General features: G+C 45.6%; 2 protein-coding genes across 6 annotated transcripts in view; one reads left to right on the forward strand and one right to left on the reverse strand.

The window, feature by feature from the left end:
* Positions 1–6,813, forward strand: part of LOC103317263 (probable nucleoredoxin 1-2) — a 74,024-nt gene extending 67,211 nt beyond the window's left edge. Inside the window, exon 3 of the mRNA XM_031921118.2 lies at positions 4,912–6,813. The gene's annotated coding sequence lies outside the window, so the exon portion shown is untranslated. The remainder of the gene's footprint in view (positions 1–4,911) is intronic.
* LOC100119465 (polypyrimidine tract-binding protein 1) overlaps positions 1–14,036 on the reverse strand; it is a 455,850-nt gene that overhangs the window by 297,338 nt on the left and 144,476 nt on the right. For 3 of the 5 annotated variants that reach the window (XM_032595739.1, XM_032595738.1, XM_008214648.4), the window contains exon 1: positions 187–842. The exons of the other annotated variants lie outside the window; for them this stretch is intronic. The gene's annotated coding sequence lies outside the window, so the exon portion shown is untranslated. Of the gene's footprint in view, positions 1–186; positions 843–14,036 lie in introns of those variants that run through there. 5 annotated transcript variants of the gene reach the window in all.

Below are 14,036 nucleotides of genomic sequence, written 5' to 3' on the forward strand. Positions count from 1 at the left end.
CGAGTTCGCGGATTTGAACCGTTGCTGCCGCGGAGCGTTCGCTCCTCGAACTGATTTTTGGAGCAAAGGGCAGAAATATACAGTGTGTGTGTATATATGTGTGTGTGTGTGTGTGTGTGTGTGTGTGTGGTGAGGGGAGGAGGGGGAGGAAGAGTTCGATGGAATTAAAAATAGCGTCATACGCACCAAATATACGGTAGGCTGGCAGATCGATCCGACAGATACACACGTTGCGTGTTCTATGCCGAAACAAAGAGCGTCGCCGAACTATAAATTCGTATATATACTTCTTCTCTCACTGTCAGGCACACACGGCACAGCACTGATTCTCTTCTCGATTACTATCTCTGATGTGGCACTTTGTATTTGATGCTGGACGAACGTTTTCTCGCGTCGCGAAAATTCGTCGCACTCGGCTGAACAATCTAAGTTTTCACTGCGGCAGCACTACACCAATATTAGATTTACTATATCACACCAGAACCCAAGGAACTGAAATTAAAAAAGCAGCTGACACGGCCTGCAGAGTGCGCGTTTCACTTAACAACAGCAGCAACAACAACAACAGAGCGACGATTATTTATCACCAGTACTGGGGAGGATGAAAACTCACTGTGTACAGAGTATAGGTGTATAAGAGGAAAGAGTACAGAGAGAGAAAGAGACAGCGAGATAGAACTGCGGCACTGTGATGGAGAAGAACACAAGAGAAAAGAAGTCTCGCCGACGTGCAGAGAAGTGTGTGCACAGGCTGAAGGTGTGTGTACGACTACTATATACTCGCGTGCCGATCGCTGGAGGGACGCTCGCGCGACTGTCAAGCTCGGACGTTTTGGAGGTTATGGAAGGCACGCCGAACCAACGAACGCGCCGCGCGGCAGCCAGCTCTCTTCTCTCGCTCTCCCTCTCTTCGCCACTTGCGCTCTCTATCTCTCTCGTTCTCGCGCACACGGCACTCGCGCCGTCTCGCTCGCTCGACTCGCTGCTCCGTATACACTCCTTCTCTCTCTGGCGCGCGCGCGTGAGACGGAGCGATGTGTATATGTATGTACAGCGTATATAGCAGCTGCAGCAGCAGTCGACGAGAAAATCCCGCGATGCCGCACACACGCGAGCAGAGCTCTCTTTCTTCCAATCTTAAATTCCTCCTCTACTATGCGCTCCCTTATATTCTCTCTTTATTCCGCAGCAGGCTCGCGCGCGGGAGATGCGGCCTCTGGCGCCTCGTGCAATATTCACCTACACACTCGCAGTCCGGCGCGACGACTTGCCGACGTTGCGTTCGAAATTTTTGAATTTCAAAAGCGCTGCGCGCGTTCGCACGGTGTTATTATAACGTCGTTGCGGACACTCTCTCTGCGTCCAGTTAGCGATGCAGGTATATGTAGAATAAACGCGGCCGATGTACGCACGGAGCGGAAGAGGGAGCGGTAAACTCTGCGGCCGATGCGGCTCGCGGCGAAAAGTTGGCCGATGCGCGCGAGCGCGTAATAGATCCAGCTAAAGTTGTGTGCAGCAGCATAGCCGGAGCCGTTGATGGCTGAAACTTCGCGAGTGCGAGAGAGAAAGAGAAAGCTTCGCAGAGAGGGGGGAGAAACTCGTGGGAGGGGGGATGAAGAGGGCGACAGAGCAGAGAGAAAGAGAGCGTGGGGGAGTCGAGTAGAAAGAGCGAGAGAAGGAGTGTATGACGCGGGCGCCGCGCTATAGTGTATACGAGAATGATTTCGAATGAGGGCGTCGCGAATGGAAAAAATGACATTTTCGAACGGGGGAAGGATTATGTCGATCGACCTTTACGAGGTGTAATCCAAACGCTCTGTATCTGCATCTTTTAGCGCGCTGTATAGAGCCACGAGCTCCGAGGTAAATTATCCGAGGGACTCGGCAGCGCGCGCGGACGAATTATTGAAATTCGACGAGCGCGGCGAATCGCCTGTATTTATGGCTCGAGTTTAATTGAATTTTTGAGCGCGCAAGGGTGCGCGGAGCATTTTTGCCGCTCTAAACTGCTGCTTTATGTAAAGGACGCGCGCCCATAACGCTGAATACGCCTATAGTACAACCGTGCGTCGTTTGGATTTTCAATTCGAGGAAATTGAAATTGATATTCCGAATGAATTTCCCGGCGCGCGTCAGAGCTGTATAAAAAACAATGCGAAGAAATAGAAAGCAGACGCTGCGCGCGGGGCGCACTGCACGCGAGGGAGAGAAAAGAAAGAGGCGAACACGTATGATTTAGAGCGCGTATAAGGTGTATAGCAAGAGGAAAAAGAGATTTCGAGCGCGCGGAAAACTAATCAAAATAGAAGATACAGGAGAAAAATTGATAACGCACACAGTCGACGGTGGCGGCGGCGATCGAAGAGGAAAAAAGCGACGTGAAATATTTCTCCGGGAAATAAACGAGCGAGCCGCAAGATCAAACACACACGCACTGCGCAAAAAGTCGAATCGCGGAATAGAAAGCGAAAACTTATTAAGACGGATGGAAGGAGCGGCGGGGGGTAAAACGTCGCGGGGAATTCGAAAAAAGGAGAACAACTGCGGCGCGTGTGCGGCGTATAAAAAGGGAAAAATCGCGGGAGAATGCGGAGCAACGGCTCCATAAAAGCGAGAGGGGAGGAAAAGCGAGTAGGGCGCGGAATCGCGGATGACGGATAAAGACAAAGGGATGACGAGTGGAGGCGAGAGAGTCAATGAAAGAATGACAAAGACAGAGAGACGGAGACGGAATATACAGAGCGCGCTGCAGTGGAAGGGTAGAAGTAAGGGAGTAGGGGAGGCTAGCAGCCGGCACTGCGAGGTTCCTCGAGGTTGTTGCTTTTGTGTGCGGTGCGCCTCGCGTTTATTATATACGAACGCACACACGTGCACGGGGATATTTACGCTGACACACACCGGAGCAAAGAGATGAGGATAGACGTTCGTGTGCGCTTGTGTGTACAGGGCTTTGAGTCTCGCACGTACACACGCTGGAACATCTTTTTTCCCGACTGTCATCGGCGTCGAGGGTAGCTGCGCTTTAATTGTCGGATGGAGGATGGTGCTGGAGACCCTCGTCCGAGATTTCGACGTTATTTATTGGTAATTTAACGGCGATTTGCAGCCGGGTTTTACTCGATGCTTCTCGGTGCCCTGATTTTTCCGGCAACTCAATTCTTTGCTTATGTTGGAAATGCTAGTATTAGAAAAACTAAATCTCAAGGGTTTGTGTTAGGCTATAGGTCTATAGGAATAAGTTTATGTGTTTATGGCTAGCTCGGGTTGCAGCGCTACGCGATACACGCTTAATACTTCGTGAAAGGTCTAGTCATACGGAGACTTTCTTCTTTTGACAATAAGTATCTTTGTTTTAGCCTGCGTGTAACTCTATAGCGATGCATTGCTAAAAACGCTCAAGGCATTAGTCTGTGACCAGCTCCTTTCCTCTGGTACCCAGAATAAAAGTTCAAAAGAAGTTTAGTATTCTGGGTTTTGGTATTGATCTATTAATCACACTTCCAATAGCTTGATCAAATTTTACGCACTCCTCGCTGTGCGGATTCTAGTTCTTTCTTATTTGAGATTTGAATCCGCTGAATTTTCACAGGGGAAGTAGTAGGCCTTCAAGAATAGGCTAATCGCTGATTTTGAGTGCGTGCTTCGAGGCAGTAGCTGGATTAAACTTGGGGACAAAGTGTTGCGTGTTATGAAGTTCATATATTTTTTAATCTGTTTGTACTATAACGCCATTACAGTTTCTTTTCTCCGGAATTTTAATGAATTTATTCAGGTTTTATGAGTAATTTATAAGCTAATTTTTATATTTAGATTATAGTCGCAGATTAAGTTGTGGGAGAGTACAGTTATCGAGTTTATGAACGATCATGGAAATGGTACAACTCGATACAAAAAGACTAAGACCATTACAGAGTCGATAAATTTCACATTAAATTGTAGATACTTTTTGCAAGGCTTTTTTTCTTTCTAGACCGTGAATTAAAACATTATGCTCTTTCAATAAATTATATTGCATTTCCGAGACGTTGGGAGGAAATAAACACAAGGCTGACACGCTAACATCTTTGAATTTTTCCTCAAAAGCGCAAGAGTGAGTACAAATAAAATGTTTGTTTCAACGATTTTAGAAACTTGCAAGTAAATGCAGTGTATTGCAGCACTCATTCCAAAATGACGAAGTCGATCACCATCGAAAAATCACGATTCATCGAATCCTTACATCGATTCGATAATACCGCGGCCATATTATAAAAATCTTGCGTAAGCTGCGCAGCGACTGAATGAATAAGACACGCTCTATAGGTATAGAACTCGCGCTCGATCTCTCTCAAGGCTGAAATACAGCCAGACGACAGCGGAGAGCTACTATATATGCGGCACTTCCGTTTCAATGCCTCCGCGATTCCTCTCTTCGGCTCCATTCATCGGACGACGTTTTTCTAGCGGCGCAGCTCCCATATAACTACACCGACAACGTATAACCGGCCTTTCGCCTCTTTGTCTCCTGGCCGTGCTGTATATGTGTGTGTGTGTGTGTGTGTGTGTGTGTGTGTGTGTGTGTGTGTGTGTGTGTATATATATATATATATATATATATATATATATATATATATATATATATATATATATATATATATATATATCCTTTTTGCGTCTTCTATGAGGGGGGACCCGATTTTGATTGCTCGTGTGCTTGTGAGCTGGTGTATTGTAGAAGACCGGGAATTGAAGAAAACGTTGGGGGATATTGAAAGGTAAGGCGAGACGAAGGGAAGGAATGAACGAAACGCGCCGGAAAATGGAGATAAAGGGAAAAATGGACTGTGTATAGCGAATGAAATTACCCGTTTTATAAAATTTACCTTCAAAAAGTACTCTCTCGAATAATACATAAAATCTCTCGTTTTCCAGAACCAGCAGCACTTGCAAATAAAAGCCCTGCAGTCGCCGGGAGAGAAGAGACGCGCGTAAAGAACAAAAGTCATAATATAATCTCCGCATAAGACAAAAAGAAACGACGAGCCGAATCCAGCACGAGGACGCGCGCGAGTAACCGAGCGCAGCAGAGTATCGGACGACTACAAAAGACAAACCTCATTAAGGAGGACCCAGCCGAGAATGATGAGGGCGCGCATCAGAGCAAAAAAAAAGAAGGCGAAGAAATCGAGAGTGGTCACAATAAAACGTGGAATATACAGGCGAGGCGGAGGAGAAGAATGAGTCAGAGGCGCGAAGGGAGATGCTTTTCTCCTCGGGTAAAGGTCGAAACATCGTTGAACGCCATCGTCGTCGCTTTGTGCCAGTTTGGCCTGATGCACAATGCTCGCTGACGTACGCATCTCGCGATGTGCGAGCGCACATACGCATCAGGAGGAGGATAAAAGAGCGAGTATATCGCGAGAGAAAGACAAAGTGAAAAGGAAGGAGAGATGCATCGGTGTGCAGTGTACATAATGTGCGAGAGTTTCCTAGGATCGGTCCGCGTTTATACGTCTTAGTTCCGCGTACGCATGTGCGCCGCCGCTTCGGTGTACACAATGCATCTTTTATACGCCGGTATATCATGATGTGTGTGTGGGGTATGGGAAGTGAGAATTCAGGCGAGCGTTTGCGTAAGTTTGCTTGCGGATGATTCCTTATGAATATATGATTGATTGCGATCGCGCGATTATATTATGCGGATGTCTATCATGACGATCTTTTTATTATTGAACATCAGAGTTATTAACTCTGCGGTTCGCGTCATCCAATATTTATTCGAGTCTGCTGTACAGTATAACGTTTATTGGATCGAATTTGCGCAATGGAATGATAATGCGAAATTGAAAGTTCATCCCCCTTCACGGATATAGCAATTGTCGAATTAGAGAAATACAATTATTGGAAAATTACTCTTGCATACCGCTCTCTAACACGACGGTTCACTGTCACCTACGTCGATATCCTACGAATACATATACAACGAAAGCACACTGCCATATCCTCAAAAGAATCTCTTCCTCATCTCTCTCCCGACCATAAGTTCCCAGACCCATCGCGGAATCTCATCCAGCCCTTCGTCAATCTCAATACGAGCATATACACGAATCTATAGGTCCCCATAAAAACGCCTCGGCAATACTCCTTGGAACCGCGTGCCGACGCGCGATAACGCCCCGTGTATGGTTACACGCTCCCGTCCTTCCTCTCCGCTCGTCCTTGAAAAATAAAAAAAAAGGAGTCCAACAACGTCGCCCTGAGCGAGCCGAGGGAAAAAAGGGTATATATAAATACAGGGGCGCGCAAAAAGGGAGAGGCTATAGGTATACCATCAAGGGCTCGTTCTCTTTCTCAAAGAGGAAGCGGAGAGGTAGGTATAGGCGCTGTTTAAAAAATGTAGGCTCTACTTTCCGGAGCACTGCGCGTCGGGCCCTGTGCTGCCAGTCAACGGGGGGTGAATCAAGAATTTCTCCGGGACGCGATCGTTATTTTCTCTCCACTCTACTCTTCTACCCCTCTGCCGCTCATTCATCGGCACGACAACTACGTCGACGACGACGATCATCGCGTGTATTTTGCCTATCGCGCGACTGCTTCTTTCTAATTCTCTCATTTTCAATTTTTAACCCTTGCAGATTGCACTTGTCAGCCCCCGTGGACTCGCGAGCTGGGAGAGGGCCATGCCGCTATTAAAAGTCGCGCATCAGCGTGAGATCCTTAATTTTGACGATGCAGTTTCGGCTCGTTGCATACTCGGGAGTGGAATTAATTCAGCTGGATGTGTATAATCAACGTTTCTTTGACGAGAGATAATAAAATACGGGGCACATCGGAGAAAGGCGAACCTCGAGTATTTTAGCAGCGTTTGTTTTCCAATACACACCGCAATTAAATAAACGATATCGCTTACAGCGATACTCGTACAATAACCAAAATCGTTTATTTTATTAATCAAGTTTTACGCGTATTTGATTAAAAATTATATTGAATTTCCCGCGCAGCTCTCTCGCCGATTATTTCTATTCCCGGTGTAATCGAGTTTGTTTCCCTCGATAAATAGTTCACGCGTATACGTTTTCGAAATTAAAAAAAAGACATCCTCCATCAGTCGTGTCGATTATTCGCGTTTTGTTTACATACAGCGTCGCAAATCGGGTCGTTCTAAAAATAACCGATGCGCGTAAATACGACCGGTCTCCGATTGTACAAAAAAAGAAGCCGCGCACGAATAGCAACTTGACATCCTCAACAATTACGTCAAATAAACTCGGATTCGCGCATCAGAGAGGCGCTCCCATCATCTGGTCTTTTTTTTTCATTTTCGCATTCAGTGCCTATACTACTCCTCCCGACGCTTTTGCATGACTCGCCCACTCGAATCGTCGTAGTCGTCGTCGGCGACCCCAACAAAATCCACAGGCCTCATTCAAGTTGCCGCTGCTGGCGGTTGCTCTCAAGGTTCCCCGACGCGTCTCTCGCTTCTCTTTCGATGTGCGCGCGCGCGTGTGTGTGTGGGTATGTGTGTCCCCCAAGCGACTGCGCGCGAGCATATACCCTTTTTTCCTCTCACGACTCGAACCCTTTTCTCTTTCCGTGGCATTATACAGCCGCAAGGAATAAGAGGGAAAAGAGTATAAAGTTCCTGCCCCCGCCGCTTAGTTTGTTTCTTCTTTCTTTCTTTCCTTCTTTCAGCGGCTCTGCTCGATTTGTGTGAGTATGTGTGTGTGTGTGTGTATGTAGACGTCGCCGAGACGCGGGAAATTAGACGGAAACGTGGTTCGCGTGTTGTCGAGAGGAATTTCGTCGGTCGACGCGTGTAGGGAAAAAATAGTTACCCTTTGCGGTGCGCCGGTGTCGGGAAATATAATAATGTCCGCTGAGCACGAATGTTGTTGTGTACTCTGGTTTGGGTGTACGTGGGTTTGTTGTGGTATTGATTCGGGCTGCGTTATGTGGATGCTTTCGTGGAGGTTTAAGCAGTGATTAGCTCTCTGGAATAATTATACTCTGTAGAGGGAAGAATTTTCGAAAAGATTTTTAATAATTGGTCAAAACCTGGCACAGCGAGTGTTTCTTTTTTCAAATTCGAATGGTTAAGATTTAGAAAGGAAGATCAAAGCATCTAATTTGTGCGAGTTTTTGAAAGTTTATTGTATACTAAGGCTCTTATTCACTTTAAAATGAAAGGTAAACAAGAGAGTGAGTGATGCAGATTGCTTTGAGGCTGTACATTCTAACGAATCCTACTTGCACGGAGTTATAGCAAGAGTGTCCCAAGTCAGCTCAACATGAGGCAGTCATCACTGCGCCTTTTTTAAAGCAGGATAAAAACGCCCTACGAGACACCTTGCGAGCTTAATCCAAATCCTAATCGAGTTAAAGGCCGACGAATAAAGCAACGAGGAACTAGTTCATTTAATCGATCATATAATCTACGACTGCGCGCATATGTCCTAGATTCCAGTCGCTTTGATGGATACATTACCTTAAAAAGGCTATTCGTAATCGGAGAACGTGGTCATCATTAGCGAATCTCTGAGAGAGTGAGAGAGAAACACCTGAATTGATTGAGTATCGCGGGCGCTGAGTGCTGATCCAGGCTTCAATACACCTATATGCTCGACTTATCCTAGCACACATAGATATAGACAGATAATCCTTGAAAATTGCTCAGATCATCCTAATAGCTTGCCAATCAACGCCTGCGAATATCCATGTTCAGAAATCAACCATCAAAACTATCACGAAAATTCCTACTACGTCTCACCGGACGCGAATCAGTCTCGAAAATTAAATCCAGAAGCAGCACCGGAGATAACAAACTGCGAAAATTACAAGCTTATGTTTCTTTCCTCCCTTTCTGTCTCTCTGACTTTTCTCTCGGGCGGGCATATCAAGTAGCAGCGGTAGCTCATATCTCACGCGAGACGCCGCGGCGCTAGACGCCGCTTTCAGCCGCGCGAATTAAGATTTATCGCGAGCTACTTCTTCTCTCTCTCTCTCTCTCTCTCTCTCTCTCTCTCTCTCTCTCTCTCTCTCTTTACTCGCTCTACGGAGAGATTCGTCGTCGCGAGCGGATTCTTGGCTTCCGACGTGCCTCGGAGATTTCAGAAATTGAGGCTTGCGCGAAGCACTTAACGTTGTTGCTCGATGAGCTTTGGAGAGGATCGTTCGCGATCGATGAGGCGAAGTGGTATAGCAGCTGCTGCTGATGCTACTGCTGCCTCTGCTGGTTCAGTCACACCATCCGCTTCGGGTCGTTCTCTGGCTTTTAAGTGCTGGAATTAAAATGTCCTGGATTTCTTATTCGTTTCCGGCTAATGGGATTTCCTTTCAATTTCGCGCTAGTCTTGAAGCAGACATCATTTTGATGATTTGCGGGTGTTATCAGTGCAAAATACTCGTCGCAGTCATCCTCTCGACTGAAACATTATTCCCTTTACTAGCACCGCATGAATGTAAAATTACCGCTTTTACAGTCAATAAAAAAATCCTCTGTGTACGCGAACATCTGCCGCTGGGGTTATAGTGCCTCATTAACCGAATGTACGCGCGTCCGAGATCATAATTAGAGATACGAAAGAATGCTAAGTGCGCGCGCGAGGATTATAAATATGCACGCCGCGAAAATGTATGAAAAATGAGGGCTGAATTTTCTCATAGCCTTAATAACGTTATAGAGCAGCGACAATTTTGTTTATCCGCGTGTGTGTAGTACGCACGAGCATACATTTTTTATGAGATCAAGAGGCATCGTAAACCTTTATACTGCAGTCGTCTTCAATTACTCGTGCGTGTATGCGTTTCCTTTGCATAATGCATGATGGAATAATTTTCTTGATGCTACTGTAGCCGCAATTATTTTTTTACGATTATCACTCGTTCCACGCGTAAACAAAGCGCGATGTTTGGAAAAGCAATTTTAATACGAGTGACACCTCTTCGTAGCTATACGGAGCGACAAGCTGCAATCAAAAGCTCGCGAACGCACACAATCCGAGCGATCTATCTAAACACCGGAAGCCCGGAAGAAGAGAGACATCCACTCTAGTGCGCGAACAAGTAGCCGCAAGGCGCTTGCTCTCCTCCGGAGTATCCTTATCTCGAAGAAAGAGCTACGCATTTTCTCGATGAGGCTACTCCAGCGCTGCATAATAATTCCTTGCGTATACACCGGTGCGTCTGCAATTATAGCGCCTAAACGTGCGCGACATAATTAAGGCCGGCCTACGACGACTTGTTGCGGTCGATGCAAGCTCTCTCTCTCTCTCTCTCTCTCTCTCTCTCTCTCTAGGCGCATATCCACAGCCAAATTGGGCTCGCCGCCAACTTCCTTTCCGACTGTCCGTCGTTCTCGCATTCTCGCTCGGCTTATACCGATGGCTAATGCGACTGGATGGCAATTAAACGCTTTTATTTAACCTCACCGCGCCCTGCAGAGAGCCGCTTTAATTACGTTTAATTGAATTACTCCGTCTGGAGAGAGAGAGAGAGAGAGAGAGAGAGAGAGAGAGAGAGAGAGAGAGAGAGAGAGATACGCCGCAGCGATGCTAACCAGGTGCAGCGCTCTGTTGCTATTTTTCGAGCGAGTGTATAACGAGGTAATGGCATTGCTGCGGGCTTATCGGTGCATTCTGATGCGGCGCGGGCATTAGCGCGATAAGGGGAGTAATGGCAAATTTTCGAATGGCTTCTCTTATAGAGTGAAAAATTATCGCGTGCTATCGATCTGCGATGCGTCGAGTTGATGAATAACGGTGTTCGTGACTTTTCGCACATGAATTCTCGCGATATTTTCGGTATAGCGAGATTCCTTTGACAATTGCAAGAGACTAAAGACGGAGTTCTCAAAGCACGCACAAGAAGTCTTGGGACGTAGGATATTCCGCTCGGATAGCCGTGTCGTGTGCGCGCGGTTAAACAATTCCGTCCCGACATTTCGTATCGTTTCGCCTGGCATGGAATATCATCTGAATCCAGAAATACGAGAACGTACGAGTGTGTTTACGTTCACTCGATCTATCGGACGCGCGCTCGCATGCATAACGAAAGCTTTGTCTCTTGACGAGGGAAGCCGACGCGTGGACTGGAAAAGCACCAGCAGTGGCATGGGCAGACGTTGCTTTGATCTTGTTGACTTTCTTCCGATTTCCACTGTATACGAAAAAGAGGATAATCCTGCGATGGGGTAAGAATCATTTTGTTGAGAAATACGTGCACGAGCACGGATTTATATTTTAAGCATTTTACTATTAAGGGAAAAACCCCACACCCAGGTAATGCAATAAACCTTTCACCCGCTAACCGTTCCGAGACGCGCCGTCCCCGGTCCGCGGATTAGGATGTGTCCAGATGTGCAATAAAATGCTTCCGGACCTTTTTTTTATATGCAGGCGAAATATGCATCTAAACTGCAGTCCTCTGCGTGTGCAGCCCTCTGCGGACTGTAGCCCTCAGTTCAGCCCTAGCACTCGACAAGGAAAGACCTCTGTCTCTCGAGTCTGCTCTGCGCCAATATTTTTCCTACAACTTGTATTCTTTTTGCTATAATAAATACTGATATTTTTACTCTAACATCGATTGAGTTTATTTTGCTTGATAAATTCAATACATTTGCTGAATGCGCCGATTTCCCAGCACGCAAAAAGTGCCTTGTGATGCAAACAAGTTTTTTTGTTTGAAAATAGCAAAAATTCATTTTTTAAATGGTTTTTTTGCCATATTATAATATAGCTGATCAACAAGCAGCAGGGGTTTAAATAAAATACAAAATGTTAAGATGAAAATAGGAGAAAAGACCCAATGACTGCATTTAAACCAAATCTCCTCGCAAGGTACTTATCAGATATTGGAAGATTGTTTTGTATACACATCTGTTTTTGCCTCATTTTTACCCTTAGACAAATTTTAAATTTTACCCTTAAGATTTGTTCTTTGTAGATTTACTTGCACACGCTGGCTGATGCACCCCGTCGACATCCCGGAGAAACTTTTCTTCTTTGCCACGATGTACCTTATTGACAGTCCCATAACTTTTTAACGGATCGTCCTTCTGCGTGCTCGCGTTCTCTGACAAATAATTTGGCGCTTCTGAGCATGCACTCTTAACGTTCTTATTTTCTAAGGAATTTGTAAATGCATATTTTAGCTTGTAACTGCGCGTTTGTTTCGGAGTCTAGTACTTTTTTGAAGAGTTTTATAAAAATGGCGTGTACAGTGTGATTGTAAAATTTTCCGAGTAAACCCATATTTTATAGTTCTTATTATTATAGATGCGAATTTCGATACGCGTACATTGCACACATTCACTAGGTAGGGGCAAACGAACTTTCCGGCGTTCTGACTATTGAAGATAGGTGGCGCATGAATACTATTTTGCTTTCCTCAACGTGATTTACACGTGCATTGCAGATATATAGCAGTGCTACTCGTGCCAAAACATTCTTGTTAGGACTGCTTGAGCCAACGATGCTATAACTGCCTAAGTCTGCCTAAGCAATGTTTAAAAATGAACCTAAAAAAATCGTTATACACGGAAAAAAGGGTTGGTAACAGTAACAAACCGCTTGGCAAAATACGCACCAAGTACTTGGTAAGTATAATAAAATAATTGGTAAGGTACCTGCTTTTTTGGTAACATTTATCAAGTTATTGGTAAGGTTAACTAAAGAAATAGTTGGTGCGTATTTTGCCAAGTGGTTTGTTACTGTTAATAACCATTTTTTTCCGTGTATGTATACTTTTAGAGCATTAAAATCTTCAATGATCGTCACAATAACGTGAGAATTTATCGCATACCATGCATCGATATGCATCAAATGCAATTTTCAGCAAAGCTTTTTCAAGCATCACGTCATCGTAGAAAATAAGAAATCCCTTCGTAACTCAAAAGCAAAGCGACGAGAATCAGTGGCAATCTCCCTGCGTAAACATTTACAACACGCCTCACCTGAAATTATTTCTAAGCCACCATTAATCCGCGTGAAATTAAATCGTTAACGCCGGATTAGATGGCATCGTCAACAACGCTTCGAATGTGGGGTAATCTTCGCGACGTAATTAAATCGCGCGCAACTAAGAACTCGTCCTGCGAACGCCTGCAACCAGTTGATCTGAATGAAATAAGGTGTTCAATCCGAAGTAGGCGGAAAAAGCTCACCGCTCGTGACTAATTAGAGAAAGGAGATCGATATAAGGTTCCTCGCGTTCTATTTATAATCGAACCGATATAAAGTTTGAAGGTCACGCGCTCACCAACTGGAACGAGGGGTTGATTATTTTCTACGAGGTTCTCCGAGCTATAGGCGACGTGAGGATCGATTTCGCAGCGTTCAACACCTCCTTGTGGATCACTGTCCAGTAATTTTACTTTTACAAGTTGGGATTTACTCATTGAAGCTCTGCCCGAGCTTATACCAGTGTATTATTAGCCACCAAATTTTCCATTCAGATTTTCTACAAAACTAATTAATACCTCGCATTCCACAACAACACAATATATTACCACCTAGTACACTCCAGTATTTATCCAACTCTCTTCGATCACTCGACCGCAACGCTTTATTGCACAGTACCAGCACTGCAGCCTCGTCCTAAGCAAACTTATTAATCCTCAGTTCGAAGGTCGTCCTGCCAACACTTCGTCGAGGGCAACTCGAAAATCAATTTTCTCAACGACGTTCTCGATCTCCCGACCAAGCGCACACCTCGACGCGGTGCGAGGAAAGAAGTTCGCCGGTCGTTTCCGCACGGCAGTGTCCTACATGTAGGAGGATTATTTTATCTCGATGCTGCGGTCGCCGCCGGACGCGGCAATTCGCCCAGGCAGTCCAGATTTATCGAGCCACTTTACGGAATGAACGTTTATTGGCTTGACGCCTCGTCCGATCCACGCTGCTCTCTTTCTCTCTCTCTCTCTCTCTCTCTCTCTCTCTCTCTCTATGGTCTATAGTGTGCGAGGGAGGATGAGACTCTCGGCCGGTACTGGAGTCCGTCGTAAAACGAATGTGAAATACGGGAATCGTTGCCGGTGTGGAGTACACTTCCGGGATCTTTCC

Source organism: Nasonia vitripennis, chromosome 1, assembly GCF_009193385.2.
Source record: "Nasonia vitripennis strain AsymCx chromosome 1, Nvit_psr_1.1, whole genome shotgun sequence".
Taxonomy (NCBI): Eukaryota; Metazoa; Arthropoda; class Insecta; order Hymenoptera; family Pteromalidae; genus Nasonia; species Nasonia vitripennis.